The 19,738-nt window shown below is 39.2% G+C and overlaps 1 protein-coding gene and 1 long non-coding RNA gene across 16 annotated transcripts in view; one reads left to right on the forward strand and one right to left on the reverse strand.

Annotated features, from left to right (window-relative positions):
* The window catches only part of LOC108505488 (neurexin-3), a 915,200-nt gene that overhangs the window by 605,945 nt on the left and 289,517 nt on the right, over positions 1 to 19,738 (forward strand). The gene's annotated exons all lie outside the window — the stretch shown is intronic.
* LOC108505491 overlaps positions 17,923 to 19,738 on the reverse strand; it is a 13,090-nt gene continuing 11,274 nt past the window's right edge. For all 5 annotated transcript variants that reach the window (XR_001877534.1, XR_001877533.1, XR_001877532.1 and 2 more), the window contains one exon: positions 17,923 to 19,313. This is a non-coding gene — a long non-coding RNA (uncharacterized LOC108505491). The remainder of the gene's footprint in view (positions 19,314 to 19,738) is intronic.

Raw genomic sequence — 19,738 nt, forward strand, 5'->3', positions numbered from 1 at the left:
AGTATTGATTCTAGTGTTAGGTGGCTGTTAAAAACATTAAGCATCTGATCCATACTTTTTAGCGGCCTAAGCAGAGTGGGGATAAACATCTGAGCACACATTAAATGACAAGACTTTGATGTTGCTTTTGTGGGTATTGAACGCAGGGGATGCATTTCTTTCAGGCTACGTTCCCTGGAGTTTGTCACCCAGTGCAAAGAGCACTGAGAGTTTATGCCTGCTCGGCATGGAAGTCACAGGACAGCATGGTATGCAGGCATCATCCTGCTTAAGTTCCAGGACTAAGAATAAGATCCCCTCATCATTTATTTAGAACTTCTTTACCTTTTTCTGTCAGTTTACCACTATCATCTAGGTACTCACAGTCGATTTTTAAAGTGGAAAGTCTTTCTTGTACCTTTTCTGGTATTTCTGGTTCATGTTTGGGCAATTGAAACAACATAGCGTTTTTAGTTTCTTAGGCAATTTTCACTTCCCACTTTCAATAGTGACTGTATTATCAGCTGCAAATATGGAAGAATAATAGGGAAGAACTAAAAGTATTTTCCAACATTTGAAACAGTTGGTTTGAGGACTGGGACAAGAGGTAGGAAGGTCTTTCCTTGTCTGATGAACTGTGCGTTTGTATATGGGTTCCTTTAGCAGCTTGAATCAGAGTCTCTCAGCTGTGTCATAACTTCTCTCCATTGATGGAGATTCTCTATTAGTTCAGGCACAAAGATAAAGATGTGTCATACAGTGTGTTAAATTTGCACGTAATAAAATATACAGTTTCTGCCTCAGCAGTCTTGTGATCTAAATCTCATTCCTGCTATTGCTGTGGAGCTGTGAGATGGCCATAGGGTATAGGAGAGTGCCAACCTGGTGGTGGCACATCTGTTGTGTTCTTCTGCCTCAGACCCTTTGCCCAGGCCTGGTTTAGAGCATTTGGTCAGAAGCTATCACTGTGTAGCCTAGACAGTGGTGGGATTCCTGTGGGTGTAATATGTTCAAGCTGTGAGTTGGCATGTCACTCATAATGACTGACAGCTTAAGATGATTGAGCGAAAGTGTTGTCAGGCTTCACTGTCAGGCCAGGAAGAAGGATAGTGGCTATAACTTGGAGGCTTACCTGGAAGCAAGAAGGGGTGAAGGGGAAAGACCATTAGGCATTTGGAGGTATATTTCTTTTTCTTTGCTTGAGAGCAGATTTGGGTGTTTTGAGAGTGGAAATGATGGGGGGAGGGGACAGATCTGTGGAGCTGTACTGAGGCACCAGCTGCAGTGAGGGATGCTGAGAGCCAGTGAACATGAAAAACGGATGCAAAGTAGAACACTCTTTCAAGTTGGCTTTCATTACGTGGGATCAATGAATAAAGTGTGTCAAGGAAAAGACAGGCCCTAGTAGTAGTATATATTTTCTGCATGTTGAGCTGCAATTTAGAAGAAGGTAAAATTAAAAGAAATTTAAAAGGCACAAATCTTTACAGTTTTCCTTCTCTGGATTTTGCTCCACCTGCTTCGTGAGAAACCCTGATAAAACAAGTATTGCAGGTTTTCATGAAAAGATGTACAAAGCTTCTGAAGAGAGTTTACCTTTACTTAGAAAGTGACTCATTTTTACTGAGAAAACACGTGTGCTTTGAAGGTGACAGTGTTTATGTTTTGAAGAGATGGGACCATTTTTAACATGATAATCAGGGCAGGGGGAGAAGGGAGATGAAAGTGATGCCATTTTTAGGAGTTTAGGTTTTTCATATTTCCCATACTTTGTGTAGAGGAGTAAAGTGACCTTGCGCAGTGACTGGTCTTTCAGTGCTACACAGCTGAGTACGGTGCAGGGTGCATTGGCCCAGTTCCACATGAGTGGTGTCTCTGTAATGTGTAGAACAGATCCATGCAGAGATATATGTTGTTCTCCTCACAGCAGTGTTGTGTTATCCATATATAGCTGCTGATATCTGCCTCTTATCAGGGACACAGTACTTTCCAGATGTGCTGCTTCTGACTCTGATACAGCTTGGATACAGCTGGTTCATGGCTTTCTGAAAGATGCTCCTCCATCTGCTTCTTTCTTTTCTGGTCATACTGTAGGGCTTAGTTGTGTCCTTCATATTTTGAGAGGATACATACATTGAAGAGTGTGAAATACTCTGCTCACAGGCTGATAGGAAGTCTCAGTGGCAAAAAGTTGTGGTCGGCATTCACAAAAGCACTTTGTGATTTAAAGTGCAGCTTAAATAATACCGAAACCTCTGTTTAGGCAGCATAGCTGCCTAGGGCATCGTATGTATCTGCATTTTCTGGTGAAATTTTACTAAGAGGTCTCCTATTCTGCTCCTGTGTGCACCCAGAAGTACTGCCAACTTAGCTGTGCTGAATGTTTGCATAGTTTGCTTTTTGGATGTCCTTGTGCCTAACTCCTCAGGTGGAGATGACACGGTGGGAGGAGATTAGAAGAGGCCACTTTGGTAGGTATGCTTTTTTAGACTCCTATACCTATTGGGACCTTTGAATACCTGCCTTTAAGCTCAGAAAATCTTCCTTCTTTCAGGGACTGTGTAAATACATTGTTCACAGTCCAGATCCTCTGTGTCAGAGTATTTATTCAGGGTACTGCAAAGATTCATACTTAGTATGTATTGGGAAAGCGACCTGTAATTTAACAATGATTGTCATCAGTTGGTCTAATCCCCACTCAACCACTGTTGAAAGTAATTTTACTACGAACGAACATGGGACAAGTGGTTTCCAGTAGCTGCCACAGTGATTGAAACCTGTTGGAATGTGATCTTAAGCCCATTTGCTCAAATAATAATAGGCACAATTTTTAACCCTTTGTGATTGCAGAATTAAAACTGCAGGACATAGAAATCAAGATGCATTTGAAGTATTTTTCACTTTAAATAAAGTCAGCAGAACTTTTAGAGAAGAAAGATATATCTTCTTCATGGCTTACGTGTTTTTATAGAATTGATTGCAAAGTCCAAAAATGAATTCTTTATTTCAGATGATATATGAGCTGGAAGGGTGTAAACTTCAGATCACAGGCTGAGTTTACAAGGTTGGCAATTAGGGAAGGAAAAAGCAGCATTTTTTCTTGAACACTAAGTGTACATGATATGAGACCCATAATGGCTTTTTAACTGAGCTGCTTTCCTAGCATAATTGCACTCTAAATTATTTGCAATAGAATACAAGGAGAGATCAGATATTGGCCACTTTTGCAATAAAGGCAGGATTTTCAAATGGAGTCTTCATCTACAATTAGGGTAGATATCAGAAAGATAAAAGAAAAATCACAATTTCATGTGATTTGCACTTTGGAAGTATTTAAATCCTCTGCAACCATTTCAGTTTTACACAACAGAATTGTTCTCACAGTCTGTACATGCAACATGCATATTTGTAACTGCCTATGAAACATATTGGTTACTGGAAGGCCAAAGCTACTGCCAGTCCTTGAGATTTGCCCATCAGAAAGATCTGAGGCCTAGAGCAGCAATGCAGAGCAAAAAGGGGCTGGATGGCTTTGCTGGTCTGTGTTTTCAGCCTGCAGGCCTTTGTGATCCAGATGCTAATTCTTGCCTCATTGAACTGATGGTTCTCAGGGAAGTTGTATTTGCTCTGTGTGTATATAGCAATAAGATTCACCCTCCTCTGGTTTTCACTGTCACCGGCAAACCTGGTAATTAATCAAGACTGTACTGTGGTTGACTCTTTCTTATTTTCTTTTCCCCCTTTCTGAAGTGAGTAATGAAGAATGATGTCTTCACTTCTTCACATCCACACCTCCTCACCTGCTGAACACTTGAACTAGTCCCATTGACAAGCAGCTTGCACCAGGGAGAAAGTGCCACAGATGACAAATGTGGCTTTGGAATTTGGCAAGCATGAGGTCAGCTTTGTGACACTTCTCCATTTGCCAACATCAATCTTTCTCTGTCAAAGTCCTTTTTGTCCTGTCATTTTTGCTGTTTGTTTCCCATTATGCATCAAGTCCTGCCTGTGCTGGCTGGAGACTGTACTTGCTCAGCACACTAGGAGAAAACCTTTCCTAACCAGTGGGGCAAAGTGCCATAATGATGGTTAATAGAGGTCAGTGCTGCAGGTCGGAAGAGGCTATTAAGAAGAAAGACTGAGAAGTGGTTCTCTGTGATTTTCAGATGCTTCTCCAGCCCTTGCTCTCAATCTTCTTTTTCTGCACAATAAATCTAAAAGAATCTTGAAGGTCAAAATAAAATCACAATCTAAGGTCTGCTGTAGAAACCAAGAGTGTTTCTTTTTTCTTTCACACAAAAATGTGAGATTTTAAAATGTAAGGAGTTGTCACTCTAACAGCAACATCTGCTAATAATTCATAGTTTCTACCCACATGTCACAGCTCAGATGATTTCAAGTCATCTAAGAATTAAACCTCAGAATTCCTTTGAGGTAGATACCAATGTCATCATCCTCATATCTGAAAGGAAGGGAAACTGAGGTACAGAAATGGGAAGAGATTTTAGGTTTCACAGAGGTTTAGTGGCTAGTCTGGAATGGGAAATGAGGCCTGTCAAAACTGGAGATTCTGTAGGCAACAGTTAATTGAAGTATAATGGAATAAATTGTATAATTGATCCCTTGTGCTATCATGATGTAAGAATGGGCTTCCATGAAAGAACCAGACCTAATCTGTTCTTTATGAAGATCATTGGTTTTAAGTTCACTTATTAAAGCATCTGTGGTTTGGGGACATTTTTGAAGATCACAATTTGATGTGCAATCAAGTCCTTTATTGACATAATTTGCTAGACTAAAATGAATTTAATTGTTCTCTAGTAACGTGAATTATTCACAGCTGTTTAATTAATAGAACAACTTTGCAAAATCGGAGAGCTGGTCATTTCACAATGGTGCTATTTAATTCAGTATGTTAGGAGGTTCCAAAGACAATGCTGCGTAAGTTGAAAAGAGGATGTCTAATTCTCTATACACCTGAAACACCTAAAGAGGAGATCCATTTCCCGTGTAGTACTTCCCCAGGACACCCGTTGTCCCAAGTCTTTGGTTTAATGATGAGTTCACAAGGCAATACTTGACATGGACAAATGTGCACAAGTGCATTAATTGTGGCCATAGCCTTTGGCTGTTGCTATCGAAGAACTAGTTTCTTCTCTTTTAGCTTAAACTCTGGTGGAAGGGAGGAAATGTCACAAAACATGGCTATTTCTGCCTCATAATAACATAAGAAAGGAATAAAAGAAGCCTCAAACCCAAGAAAACAACAAGCAACAAAGGATATGAAAGCATTGATGCTGGTTACTGTTTCTGAATATTTAGATCTCTTCTGATTACAAGCATAGGCTACATATTCCAACTCATTGGAAGTTAGAGTCCTATTTTCTCACAAGAATTTATTTTACTTCATTTTCCACCATTCAGCTAATTCTCCTTGTTGTTTTCTGTCAGGTTGAAAAAGGTTTTTAACTTTCAGTGTTTTCATCCATTGAATGTGTTTACACTTGCACACAAAGCATCAAGTTGACTATAGATGTATTCATATTATGTGATATATTAGGGTGCTAAGTGATTCCACCACTGGAAGTGGGAACTTACTCCAATAAATCCACATATGATGCAAGGATTATGAAAATGCTTCTGTTATATTTGGCATGCTCAGATTTTTAAGAGAGGTTTGCTTTTTTTGAAAAGCTGAAAAGACAGAAGCAGTGATATGTCTTCCAACAGATTAGAAGTGTTTCACCTTCTTTCTTTGTAAATTTAACTCCTGAGCACTCACTTATCTTTATATATGACTGCCTGTGTTTTATGAATCTCATGAACTGTGTTTCCCATATATTTAGAATCTATTTGACAATATGTAAACTAGACATACGACATTCAGAAACTGGCTTTTTTCCTCTGTTCTAATTCTTCAAGCATATGGCCTCATACAGTAAATACACCCTACCATGTGCCAGAACATACAGTGTATGTGTATATATATATATACACACACACATTGAGGGACAATCTGTCATTTTCTCCTTTCACTAAAGGCATTCTTTGCTTTTCACATCTCCTAAGGGAGCCAAACAGTTGCATGTGGATTTAAATGAACAAACTAAATATGTGCAACTTGACTAATTTGTGACTAAGTAAAGATGAGATAATTATTTGAAATCAAGGAGTGAGAAGCATTGCTTACAGTGTATCATAGCAAAAAGTACAGCAAGGGAAAAGAGAAATCTTAAGAAAGGAAGCTTCACCTGAATGTGGCAGTAAGATTCACCATGTCTCCGTAGTGGTATTTTTACTAGCTGCTTGTTCAGACTTGGACAAAACTGCTGGATAATTCTTGTTCATTGGTACGCAGTGCTGTAACTCCCATGTCTTGCAGTGATTCCCTGCTGTCTTAGGCTGGGGTACAGAACAATGTTCCTACTGGTTGTGAGATGCAGTTATAGAGATTATGTTTAGCTGTTATGGAAACAAAATTGCATTGTGAATTTTTTTCATGTTATCACCAATAAGGACAAGTGACCTGGCTGGCTGGTATCAATAGTGGTCAGGAAGGGGCTTTGGCCAGGTCTGCTGTGAGGCGGCAGCAGTTGGGTGCTGGCATCAGGCCACATATTTTGACAGCTCTTCACAGTAGTTGGGTTACTGCTTCTGATCATATTCACTGAGAGATGTTGACGGTGTTTGCAAAGTGCTTTGTGACAATATTTGCTGTAGTCATTGACATCAGTTAGGACCCAACAATGGTTTCAAGAATAATTTTCTGGTGAATGAGTTGTTGTGGACTCGGGTTGATAAAACCAGACTAGAAGCCAAAAATGGTCTGTCCTTCCTCTGGTTTCATGAGTTGATGAGCAAGGCTGTGCAACAGTTATCTGGACAGAGAATGCACTGATGTGAGAATTAGCAATGTTGCTTCCTTCATTAGAAGATGAAATGAGGGAGGGAAACAGATGTTTGCAGACAGACTTATCTACTCACCTCTCTAATTCTGTGTGTACCACAATGAGAACAATACACTTTTTCTGAGTGGTAGAACTGTACAGAATTCCATGTTTTCCAGGCTCTGCTAAGCTGGAATGTATGAATAAGGCAGCATGGAGTCTCTGCGCGAGCTGACAGGAAGAGGTTTCACCTTCTGAGTATGTTCTCCTGAGACTTCTCTTAGGAATATTTAGTCTTTCTTTTGTAATAATTTTTCTCATGAATTCTTTCTGTTTGGTGATTTGCAAAGTGGAGGGAAAGAGATAATATTATCTATCTGCTGTGGTTCATGGTTTTCTGTGCCCTGTGGAATCAGTAGGTTGGAGAGCACTAGTACGTCCCTAGCTCTTTAGTTTTCTCCATTTCTCAGCAAAAGAATCTGAAGATGTACTTTTTACTGCAGCCTTGTTTTTACACTCTCCATAACTTATGTTCCAGCTTGACAGTCTCGTGTGAATGTGAGTCATTGTGCTCTAGAAGATGCTACATATTGTTCCCAAGCTAATTTTATCTTTGGTCCTTATATAATGAAGTGACTGGTACCTTCTAGGTGGGCAAACACCAGCAGTGTTTGCTCCAAAACTCTTCACACTGAAATATGAAGTTCATTATTGAGAAATGGATTCCCCTGTGGCATGCATCAAGCTGGGCAACTTAGGGTTTTAAAGCTCACTGCAGTGGCCAGTGGAGAGCTTTGTGCTTCTGTTAATTTTTGAGTATTTTTCTTTAATTATATTGCATCTGCCTTATGCTAGTCACTGGGTAAAACATATTCCAGATGTGGTTGCTTTCCCAAAGAGATACTATTCTAAAATCAAGTTGTGAGATGACCGGCAGAGATGATCAACAGACAGGGGCAGTACAGATTATGGTGACAGTTCCAACCAAGGGAAACTGCTGTGGCCACAACACACTAGCCTTCACAATAATGAACACTCAAACTGTGGTAAATTGCTACTTTAGCAAGTATCTCAGAAAAATCCTTACATTAAGAAGAGGAATATAAGAACAGAGGAAAGTAGTCTTTCACTTCAAATGCTTGGAAACTCTAATGATGAAGGCAGTCTCTATGTTGAACAGAAAATGATCAATGTGTTTGGCATTAACAGCTGTGAGCATGCAGTCAGTGTGGCCAGAGCAGTCCAGTGGGTTTGCTAAGCCCACACTTGTCCAGTACCACTGCTGGTATATGTTTATGAGAGAATACATAAGTGTAATGTGCTTGTCTAGATGACATCCTATCTATTTGTGGGAAGCAGCTCTGAGTCTGAAATTTTCTTCAGTATTGATCATTGAGTGCAAATCCTGCAATAATGTTACATCTTCAATTGATTCTCAGGCCATAATAGAAGTTAGTAGTATTACTCTTATTTTTAATGTAACATAATTATATATTTTTATATGGTACATTATTGTATGCTATTATATGTTATTGCATATTATAATATTATTATATATTTTTATATAATGTAAACATTGGAAGATGCTTGGCAAAAGACATTTGGTAGTCACTGCAGATGTCGGGGACGAATTGGTTTCCTTCAGCAACAGATACCAGGACCGCATTTAGGCTACAGACTTTTCTTGGTTGCAGTTGTAGAATGGAAACAGTAGGAGATAAAAATATACATTGTCTTTGTAAATAAGAGGGAAAGGAAGTTATTTAATTTGGGAGTACTAACTCCTGTAAAGGTGCTTCTGTTTGTATTTACAAGAATTCTTTCCATCAAATAAGATACAGTGAAAAAAAGTTAAAAATTGTGAGATGTTATGGGGAGATGCCAATGTGACCCAATGAACAAACTGTCATTTCAGGAGCACTTGCAATTTGTACTCTTTTGCCAGGTGCTCTGGAATCTTACTGCCAAGGCTCTCTCTTTTCTGTGAAGACTATCAATCTCCAACTATCAACAGCTGTATAGGAGAAAAGTGATCCATAAATTAATATCCTCAGAAATATCTTATTATGAACATTTCCAGGATCATAGCCCAGTCTTACACCCCTTATTTTTAAGAAAGACTTGGGATTTTTTTGGTTGTTTTTTTTTAAATGCAAATCCTATGGATTAATAGTAATTATAATACTTTGGTCATGTACAGCACTTCTTGTATGAAGAACTCAAAGTATTTTTGTCCCTTTTATAAACTATGAATAGGATGTACAGAAGATTTATAAATGACTTGCTGAAGATGAACTGGCAAAGATGTGGGAGGTCCAGGAATAAAATCAGAAGTCCTTCTGTCTTTCTGACCTCTTGATAGTGGCTACTGTGTACCACATAATGTTTAGTACTTGTGTATCTCTTTTCCTAGTCTCTTTTCTTTTGATTCCCATTGCTATTATTTTAGTTTCTGTAAGGTTTATAGCAAATCTGAAAAAAAAGATGTAAGACTGGACATTATTTCTGTGTTATTTGAACATATCTCACTTCGGCATCTTTACCTCTCCTCACTTGCCTCTACTGATGTAAAACTCCTTTGAAATTTGACTTCTGCTTACTGTGAAGTGAGTATAATTCTTCCATCAGTCCTGGTAGGGGAAACTGAAGTTGTTTGTGAGAAAAGTAAGCAAAGTTCCTCCCCCCAAGGTGCACGATGACATTTTGGGGTTCAAGTCTCCAAAAATCAGCCTTTCTTATGTTTTACTTGTTGTGACTGACCCTGCTAGTTGCCTGAAGGACAAAATGTACTGCATGAATTTTCCTTTTCCTTTTTTTTTTTTTTTTTTGTTAGATGCATAGGGAGGTAATTTAGCTCCTTCTCTGTCTTTAGAAGGCAGTAAAACCTAAGGAACCACTGATACTGAGGTGCTGGACTTAGAATTCACTAAGTTAGGGGGCATGTGCCATGTGATTGCTGATTTACCCATGTGTCATAAGCAGGGAGCATAGATGAAGCTGGAGAGGACCAAACCAAAAGAACAACATGTGGAAGTTTGACCTGCTGTTGTTTGGAGATGGAGTCTTCTGTGCCTTTTTCTGCCCCATCAGGACTTTCTTAGGTGTGGGACCTCTTGGTCATGCTGGCATAACAGTGCTGGAGCTGCCTTTTGCATACTCTGGTGGCAGGAAGGAAGGCCTTCTGTTGGCTCTGTGGTTCTGGGTTTGTGCAGCTGGAAGACTAAATCAGTGATACAAGGTGTCCTTCGCTTGCCCTTTTGGAGAGACAATACCTCCTACCTTCACTGGGAAGAGTTAGTCCCACTCATGTCCCTCATTAGTACTGTTCTCTTTGAGATTTGGGAGTTTGATTCTCCTGTTCAGTTAGTACCTTAGCAGTGGTTCCCGCTACCATCCCTATCTTTAGTTACCTATGAAAGCGTGGTGTGATTTGAATTACTTTTATACTTGTACGCAGAACTCTAGATCCTTAAAGAGAAAAGAAGGTTCTTCAGATGCCACATAGGAGGAAGCTACTCAGGGATTTGGCTATAGGAGAATTAAGCAGACTTTATAATTAGGTTTTTTTATTGCTATTATTTTTACTGTAAAATCACATTGTGTTTTTCCTGTAAGACAAGTCAAGTCTCAAATGCAAATGAGCTAACACAATCAAAAAATCTTTTTCTTTGAACAGTTTTTGATACAAGTTTAAAATTGTTCTTTTTACCTCTTTTTTTTTTTCCTCATTCCACATTACATGTCACTTGCTATAATATTCACAGAAGGAAAACACAGAAGGGACTCAATGCAACCAGCTCTATATTTATCTATCTGAATAATAACAAAATTCAGAGGTGTTTGTCTAGTCCTATATTTAATAATGAGATGCTACAAAACGTTTTTGCATTTTCTGTCTTCCAAATAGATCAAAGCATTTTATCATCACCATTATGAGACAGTCTTAAGTCCAAGGAAAGATTTTGTGAACTGTCCACAGCTGACATCCAGTAGAAAATAGAACTGAGGACAGGATCTGTGTCCTGAACCCTCAGGCCACTCTGCCATCTTCATGGCAACAACTGTCATATGTGTGTTCCCTCTTCTCCCCTGTCCCTGCTGTTCCAAGGTCACGAATCAGGGAATTAAGCTTCAGGAGCAAGCATCTCTGCTTGTGAGGCCCCTTGAGCTGAAGCCTTGTTCTGCAATTAGTGCCGCCTCAGCAAACAAGCTCAGACAGTGAAACAAAGAGAAGCCCTTGCAAATTGTAACCATTATCTCTGTAGACTTTCTTCCCAATCCTATGAGCTCCACATGGCAATAGGATACAGAGAGATGCAGGCAGAAGTAGATTCACTCATCCTATGGTTATTCAGGATTATGTCTTGAAAGGCCAACCTGCAGCATCCAGGCATCAGAATATTGTCTTAGCCCCACTAAGTGCAATGCAAATACTAGAGCATGATGGCACATTTTTCTCATGTTGGAGATTAAGGTTAACAGAACATGGAAGTGTCCTCACAACAGTGATCACTATTGTAAAAAATGGTTGATGAACTGGCTTTTTATTTTAAGTTGGTGCATTTGATAGTAGGGTGTGGAAAATAACTACTGGAATGCCTTTACATCTTGACTTATAGATGTGGGCAGACTACATCTAAACTATATAAAAAGTAACTAAGTAAAGCAAGCCTATTGTCATTTGGCTTAAAATCACCTCACAGAGATCTACAAGAAAGGCTCAAAAATGTCTGTGTGTGCACAAACTGAAAGGTGAAAAACCATTATAATTCGATCAGCAGTCTCCTGAAGAATGTATCATTGCTTCCTCCAGGTAAACAGGTATGTGCCTGTCCCAGGTAAACAAATTATCTGCTGAGAATTGTGAATGAGAATTGCTCGTGTGGACATGGAGCTGTAGTAACCACCTGTCATGGCTGCACAGGCATGCTGTGCCTCTGACCTTTCTACAGTCCTTTGGGGACTTTAATTCTTAGTACTCAGCCACTGGCCTTGACTAGTGTTCAGGGGAGAGCTGTGCAGCCGCCATGGGCTTTGGGCTTCACAGCCTCAGTTTGTTGGTGGTGTTCTTCCAGCAAGGCTTATGACATGTAAGACTCCCACCAGACTCAGACTCCTTTTTGGTTCTGCTTAACAACAAATAGTAGACAGAACAGCCTTGTCAAAGAATGACAGATTGCTAGCAATTTCAAAGGCAGCATTGGAAATTTTCTAGCTAAGAAGAAAAAAGCAAAGCATGCACATGCCTGTTTTGCTGTGGTTAGTTGTCCTTATTTTTCCAAACATGGAGCATTGCAACCATTTATTGCAGGGGGGAGCCCAAGTCCTCAACTTGTTTCTCAACTGCAATATGCAGTTCAGGTGTTATTATACATTCAGACTTTTCTGACTGCTGTTTGTTAAAAGTTAATAGCCACATGATGTTTTCAAGTTAATTTTATTTCTGCAGAGTGGTAGACTTTAATCAATCAAGTCTAATTTACTGTGGGTGAATATCTAATATCTAATTCAACTATACTATTTCAGGCGGGGAAAAAAGTCTTCTTCAGTCACAGGAGGTTGCTGTTCAGAATTAACTGGTAAACTAGGGCGTACATATTCTTCAATGAGATACTGACAGCATTTGCTGCTTCTTGCAAGAAGAGCAAAAATGATATTCTGAGGGTTGAGTACGACAATGCGATTAGTTGAATTTTTCAAGCTTCCTGTTTTAGAAGCTTCGCTGAGATTTTCTAAGTCTGTTGGGTCTCCACAATGGTGTAGGATTGGTTGCTAAAGCAAAGGTATTCCAGACGCTTCTGGGCTTGTATGAGAGATCCAGACAGTTGCTTTCCTTATAATACCTCAGAATTTATTCTGTAGTTACTGAAGACTGGGGAAGTTAAATAAATCACAAGCACACTCCTGTTGGAAAAGCAATATGTGCTATAATTGTTGTTTTTATTATTATTTCATAGCTTTCCAGGTGTTCTAAAATCTGGTAAATATTTTGGAGCATTTGAAGCTTTTCCAAATTGATCATCCTATCTGTGATCGCAGACTGGCATTGGGAGGAATATAACAGTGCAGGTTATAGTGCAATAGCAGTGAAATGAATGGCAGTAGCAGAAAGGGAATAGTTCGAAACATTTGGCAGTTGTCACGTTTAGATACAGAAACAGATGAGCCGTTGATTTGATTGAGCCGAGAATTTCTTGTTTCATTGTTCCCCTATAAAAATTTTCAGTCAGCTTATGGGATTTGATAGGATTCTTAATTAAAGAGAACTGCCTTTTTTTTTCCCCTTATTTTTTTTTTTAAAGACAGGTTTTCATCGTGTTTGTGTCTTAGTCTTTTAGTAAGTAGCGTTAAACATGAGGATGTAAAATTCTGGCTTCTCTGTATGTCTCTTGATACAACTGAGGTAGCATCTCTTGCAGCATCTTCAAAAGGAGAATTTCAGGAAGCATAAAAAATTAAATTAATTACATTGTAGTTGTAATTCAGCAGAGGGATTCTAGTCTTTCTGGAGCATGGAAGTATTCCTCAGCCTTAACTAAATATACATTGCAAATCATTGCAGCTATATGTTGTGCAGTTTGCTGCTTTCATAACATTATAGGGTACAAGAAGTCCACCACCAGACAAGAGTGGGAAGGAGTAGGAAAAAACTATAAAGCTTTAGTGAATTACCTCCTTTGTATAGAAATGTACTTCAGATTGTGTATGAGGGACCTGGGTTAGTTAATGTGCCAAGGTTAGATTTAGCTAGAGCTCTGCGTAGAAGGTATATCGTTTAGCATAAGCACAGGGTTCATCTTGGTGTCAGAAATCCCTGCCCATTCTAATGATACTGTTTCCATAGTAGCTAATGCACTTCAGAAAAGAGGGAGACAGGAATCAAACTCATGACTAGTATGGATGTCCCAAACTTATGATGATATAAACTCTGGCACCCACATTGTCACGTATCTTTCAGTGTGTGGTTTGTCTAGGAAAGTCACGGAGTAGAGCACTAAGGTAATTAAGCTCTCCTTTTTCCTAAGAGACTGTTCTGATTAGTCACTGCTAACAGCCTTGTCTTCATTGAATTCATGAGAAAGAGCTCGTTTTACCAAACTAAGCCCCTGCCCTCAGAGTAAATACTGGCTTAAAACTTATACTGGCTGAAGTCTGAGTGCTGGAGTTCTGATGATCTCTTGTTGGAATTAGTCTTGATTTGCAGTCATTTAACTTTTAGTTAATTAGTCTTGATTTGTAGTCATTTGCAGAATTGAACTTAATAACCAGTCTCTATGTTGACCTATTGCATTACCTACCTTGTGTATACGCTAAATTATGTGGCAAACATCCTGGTGGAGCACAGTATGGAGTCTTACCATTTTCCTCCTGGCAGTATGCATCAAAACAGGGGAATGTATCTAGTGGAGTATATTACCATTGCTGGTCTTTGTGGCACACCAGCTTTCCCTTTGAAGGCGAAGTCCTACAGAGGACTTCCTGCAACCTTTCATTTTAGCTCTTACTACTTGAATTTTATGTGAATCTGTCTCAATCCTCTGTTCTTATCTATTTGACTAAGAATCAGTTCAGTAAAGGATGTGTATTTATGCGCTGATACGCATTTCAAATTTGGAGGTTAAGCATGGGAGGATGTGAACTTGGTATTTCTCTCCCTTTTTTCTAAAATGGACATCTAAAAGACACCAGGTGAATTCAGCCTTGGAAATGCCCTCATTGACTCTGAAGGAAATCTAATTAACTCTCTCAGATGTAAGGCCTAAGTGATGATGGATGAGTCCTGGCCAGCATGATTGTGATGCTAACTATGCTGCCTCAGGTAAAAAAAGTCAGACAGTTTGAATTTGGGCTAGTGTACAATGGTTACCCCATGGGCTGGTGATTTATTTGGTTTTGGCAAGTCTTGCTTGAAGCCATATATTGCACTCAATAAAGGACAGGTAAGAGTGACAGATGCTTTTGAGGCTTTTTCTTATACCAGTGCTGCCAGTTTGTGCTTGTTTCTCTTCAGGTATTCATATATTCTTGCATATGCAAGGGCCAGCAGTAATCCCATTAATTGTTTAGAAAAAGGAAGTTCCAGTGCATCCTTTCTAGCTTTTTTCCACAGTTCTGTGGGGTTGTTTTTTCTGTGTAGCAGTTTCTTGATTTTTCTTTTAAGTGCTTTATTAAGCACACCTTCTGGGAGAGGGTACTAGCCTGACATCTAGAAAATCTGTTTATAAGTTCAGTTCAGCCTCTGCTATTTGATGCTGGCCTTCTCATTTCACATTCTCTTTGCTTAAATTCCATCTTTTGTTGAATGAAAAAACTACTTCTTCCCCTTCTTGGTGAAAGATGCTCTCTAGGCATTATCATCATCACCTTTGGACCACTCTGAGGAGGACAGACAGTCTCTCAATATGTTTTTGTACTCTACACCATCTGTTTTCCTGACGTGTTACAGATGAGATTTTGGAAGAGAGGGAAGTGTCTAAGATTTTAACTTCAAGTCTTAGATTTTGTTTACATTTTCTCCTTTCAGTAACTCATGGAAACCTATTTCTCAGTTCTGGCTTCATCCATCCTGAAACAACCCAATTACACCAGCTGAACAGATAATAGAGATAAAACAGACTGCAGAATTTTCCCAGGGCTTAAAAGCAGGTAGAAGGGCCATTTCTCACCTACCAGTGCCAGAAGCAGGAAGCTAGAAGTGAATCAAAGAACTCCTGAGATGCAGCAGAGGTACAAAGAAGTCAGTAGTTAACACTGACATGACCCTCTGAAGCCTGGAGGCCCAAATTTATATTCCCTTGTCTTCCTAGGAGATTACATGGCCACAATGACCATGACAGCTCTTTTCGATAAGACTAAAGATGGAAAAGGTCTAGAAAATCACAACTAGTTAATTCCTTCTGCAGCACTGGTTGTTCCCCTGCAGAACACTCCTGGTAGCTTTATGTCTCATTTCACCTCAGGCAGGGTGGTTTCTGGCATATTGACTCTTTAGGTTAGAGCAATATTCCCTCTCTAAACAAATACAGCAGTTTCTTGTTTGATCTTTTAGTATGTTCCCTTAGGCTGAAGATTCACATTATTTTTCCTGTGTCCAGGAGGCTACCACACTCCTCCTTGTTCTGCTGCTTAAAGAAAAGTAGATGTCATTGTACAATCATGAATTGCCTGCAGTGATTAGCACTTTTACACTAAGGGAACTCTATGTTGATTTTATTAAAACAAAGCTGTATTCAACTGATTAAGAGCTTCAGGAAGGCTTTTGACTTACCTTGGAGGTGAAATTGGCCCACTGAATGAAAAGTAGTACACTGCTACTTTCTGTATTTGTCTAAGCTGATGCTTCACTGAATAATGTGAGTCATTATTTATGTGGTATATTAGAAATAATCATTGACTGGTGCTTGTGCTTAAGTCAGAAGGGAGATTAACATGCTTTGTGTCTTGAAATAATCTTTCTTCATCTCCAGACTGTGCCAGTTGTCTTACTTAGTTGAAAACCAGGAGCTACACTGAAAGTTGTCAATTAATATTACATACTGTAACAAACAGGCTACTGCAGGGCTGCCCCACAAAACACATACACACACAAAACTTCCTGAGGAGGGAGTTGTCTGCTCCAAAAGCAAAGGAGCTGCAGTAAACTCACTGGCAGCTGAACATGCCATCTCTCTGGGGTGATGTGCTTGTGTTAGCAAATTTGCTGATATAAACTACAGGCTCTTTCTGTAGCACATTTCCCTGCTCTCTCTGTAGCACATTTCCCTAAAGATTGGAATGAGTCTATGTTGTGAAAGCAAGCTTCAAAGCATCTCCAGTGAGCACAGAAGACGTGGTAGTAAAGGTAAAAAGCCAGGGATGATGTAAGGGGGAAGGGAGCCAGGAAGAGAATGAGGCAAGAGAGAAAATACACAGAGAACTGTATTTGTGAGTAGGTGAGAAATTCCTTTGAGGGTACAAACTGACTTTATGGTCAAACACATTTCAAAGGGCTGGTTGAATCAGTACCCCAGTGAGCACCAGCATGTCTGGGCTTGCTTATAATTTGCAGCAATCTCTCTTGTCCTTCCAGCCTCTTGTTTTCTTCTTTCCCTTTCATTTTCCCTGCTGATCTTTAGCATGTTCTCTGGAAGTAATGCTGCAACAGGGTCTCTAATATGACTGAAAAGCTACTGCAACTAAACTTGCTGAGAAATTATTTTTAATGAGCAAAAGTGTTGCACTGAAGCAGTGAATTCCTTCTCTAACACAAAAAAAAAGATCCTTACAGTGAAAATCCTGCAGGAAAACCTCTTCAGATGAATTGCTAGTTAGAGAATAAAGCAGTTAGGTGAATAAAAGCCTGACTACATGTCTGGAGGTAGAATGTAATTAGAATCAGAAGAAGTAAATTAATAATTTGGCTCCTACTTCTGACTGAAGGCTGTGCCTGAGCAGTTTTATCCAATACCTGCTTCTGAAAAAGCAGAAGTATTACAAGAGGCAGAGTATTCAAAAGAGGATTTTGATCTGCATTTGACTGTCTGCTTATTTGTCTCTGAACTGGGACTGTAAAGTGGGAAAGAGGCATTTCAAACTGTTGTCTACACAAGGTGTTGAGTTTGGACAGGGCTAATGACATCTCCAGTTGCTCTGAGACTCTGTGATGGTAATATGACAGAATGACATTACATCTCTGCACAGGCTGGCAGCATGATGGCACTGCATTAGATAGACATAGTAGGGGCATGGAGAGTTTTCACCCTTATTGTGAACATCATATTCCCTTTGGTCAGATGGGGCTAATGCTCAAAAATGTGCACCAGACTGCTGAGCTCCCAGAGCTTCCTCCTGGCTCCAGCTTTGAGAAGCTGCTGCCTCCCCTGAGCTGCCTGCTCTAATCTCAGTCCCCAGGCAGCATTTATTTAGCTTGGAGTAAATGGTTGGTATTAACCTCACACAGACTTAAGTGCTGCTTACATACCACTTCCCATTTATTTATTCCTTTTTCTCATTACAGTTTTGCCCCATTTCCCTTGGGCTTTTGTGCTGCCTTTTTTTTTTTTTTTTTGACTCTTCGGGTCTTTCCCTCCAAGCCAGCAGTCATATAGAGAAATCCAGGCATAAATGTGAAAAGCTCACATACCCAATAAGCCATCATTTTATTTGGGATATGCCTACTGGGTCATTGTAGACCATTCCAATCCTGGAATCTATTCCCAAACAGGAAAGTACAGTCTCTCCATTTGGCAGCACAGGGCTATCATTCATTTAAATACATGCAAAAAGCCCAGTGCCAACTATCTCTCTTGTGCTTGTGACCACTCAGCTTCCCATCGTCATCCTGGGTGGTTCCCATCACCAACCTGCTAGAGCTTCCAAAATGGGGATGGTACCACCACCTCTTCTAAGTGACTAGTAAACTGCTGTATGCAGCCTAGACTGTTAGCAAAACTTCTTTATCCAAATTAGCTTGGGAATGGCTCTGTTTCTAATCCAGCTGGATTTCTCACCTCTTCTTGTTGAATATATCTGAACTTTGCATTTACAGTGTAGCTTCTGTTTGGCTGCAGGGATAATGTCATCTCTCTGCTAAAGACAAAGTAGTAATTTTCCCCAATGCCTGACACACACACAGCAGTCATCTTTTATATTTTCCCCAATAGTAATTGCTACCTTCTTTCTCTTCTGGTTTTTGGTTTGTTTGTGTTTTTTTTTTTCCCAGACAAACAGTATTAGGAAGCCTCTAAATGAAACATGTCATTGCTTTCACCTGTAGTTTTGCAGAAAGCCTCTGAAGTTTTAGTTGTTGTGAAACTGTCCATCTCCTGTCACAGATCTCCCTGCCCTGTTAGTTATAGGATAGTGTGACTCTGCCTGCCTACCTTTTTTTTAACTTTGTAACTAAAGACAGCATAGTATTCAGTTTATTAAGATAATTTAATGTAAATCTATGATGACAGTGGTTTTCCTTTAATATTTTCTGTCTGATGGTCTTAAATCACATTTGTGCACATTAATGAATTGACTCTAATAGCTCCCAGTGGAGGAACACAAGAAAAAAGAGATTTCCTTAAGGTTATACAGGGAGTCAATGTCAGAGTCCCTTCCAGCTGAACCTTACCTGTTGGCTTTGAGTTAAAATTTTTAGGGAGTTCACTTTGTTGTAACAAAAGATATTCAGTGTGTTAAGAATCTAACATCTCAATCAAATGTCTCAAATTTTACATTTTAATAAGTAAAAAGCACAGAAGAGGACAAAAATAATATTTTTTTTCATATAATTTTTTTGGGGTGAGTGTAACAGACATCTGGATAGGAAGAATTTACAGTTTAGATTTATAGTTTGTGTATCTGATGAGCTGTCTCTCTTCAATATATAAAATAGAGATGCCTGTGAAGTGTTATGTCACTGTCAAAGCACTCAAGTGTCATCAAGGGCAAATATCCATCCTTCTTTACCTTTCTGTTCTGTAAAAAAAAAGAAAAGGAAATTCTTATCTAGGCACACTTCCTTATTCCTTCAAATTTTATCTGGACCAAAATTTGTATTATTATGGTAATTGAAATGCTCTTATTTTTTTTTTTTTTTTTTTTTTTTTTTTTTTTTAGGGGAAAAAAAGGCTGTTTCTCTTGTTCCAAGACTACTCTAGGTAGCCAGGAAATAACATGTGCAAATGTGTCTCATTGTGATGTGATCACAAGTTAGTGCTGAGGTTTTATTGGGTAGTGTTTTATATTTTCTCTTTTGTCCCATTTTGGGCTATAGTTTAAGTAGACATAATGTAGCCAAACCTCTGCTTTCTGGACTAGGAGTGTAAATCTAGGGTAAACAACTTGGAAAAAAGAAAAGAAAAGGAAATGAAAAGGAAAAAGGAAAAAGGAAAAAGGAAAAA

Source organism: Lepidothrix coronata, unplaced genomic scaffold, assembly GCF_001604755.1.
Source record: "Lepidothrix coronata isolate B3197 unplaced genomic scaffold, Lepidothrix_coronata-1.0 Scaffold192, whole genome shotgun sequence".
Taxonomy (NCBI): domain Eukaryota; kingdom Metazoa; phylum Chordata; class Aves; order Passeriformes; family Pipridae; genus Lepidothrix; species Lepidothrix coronata.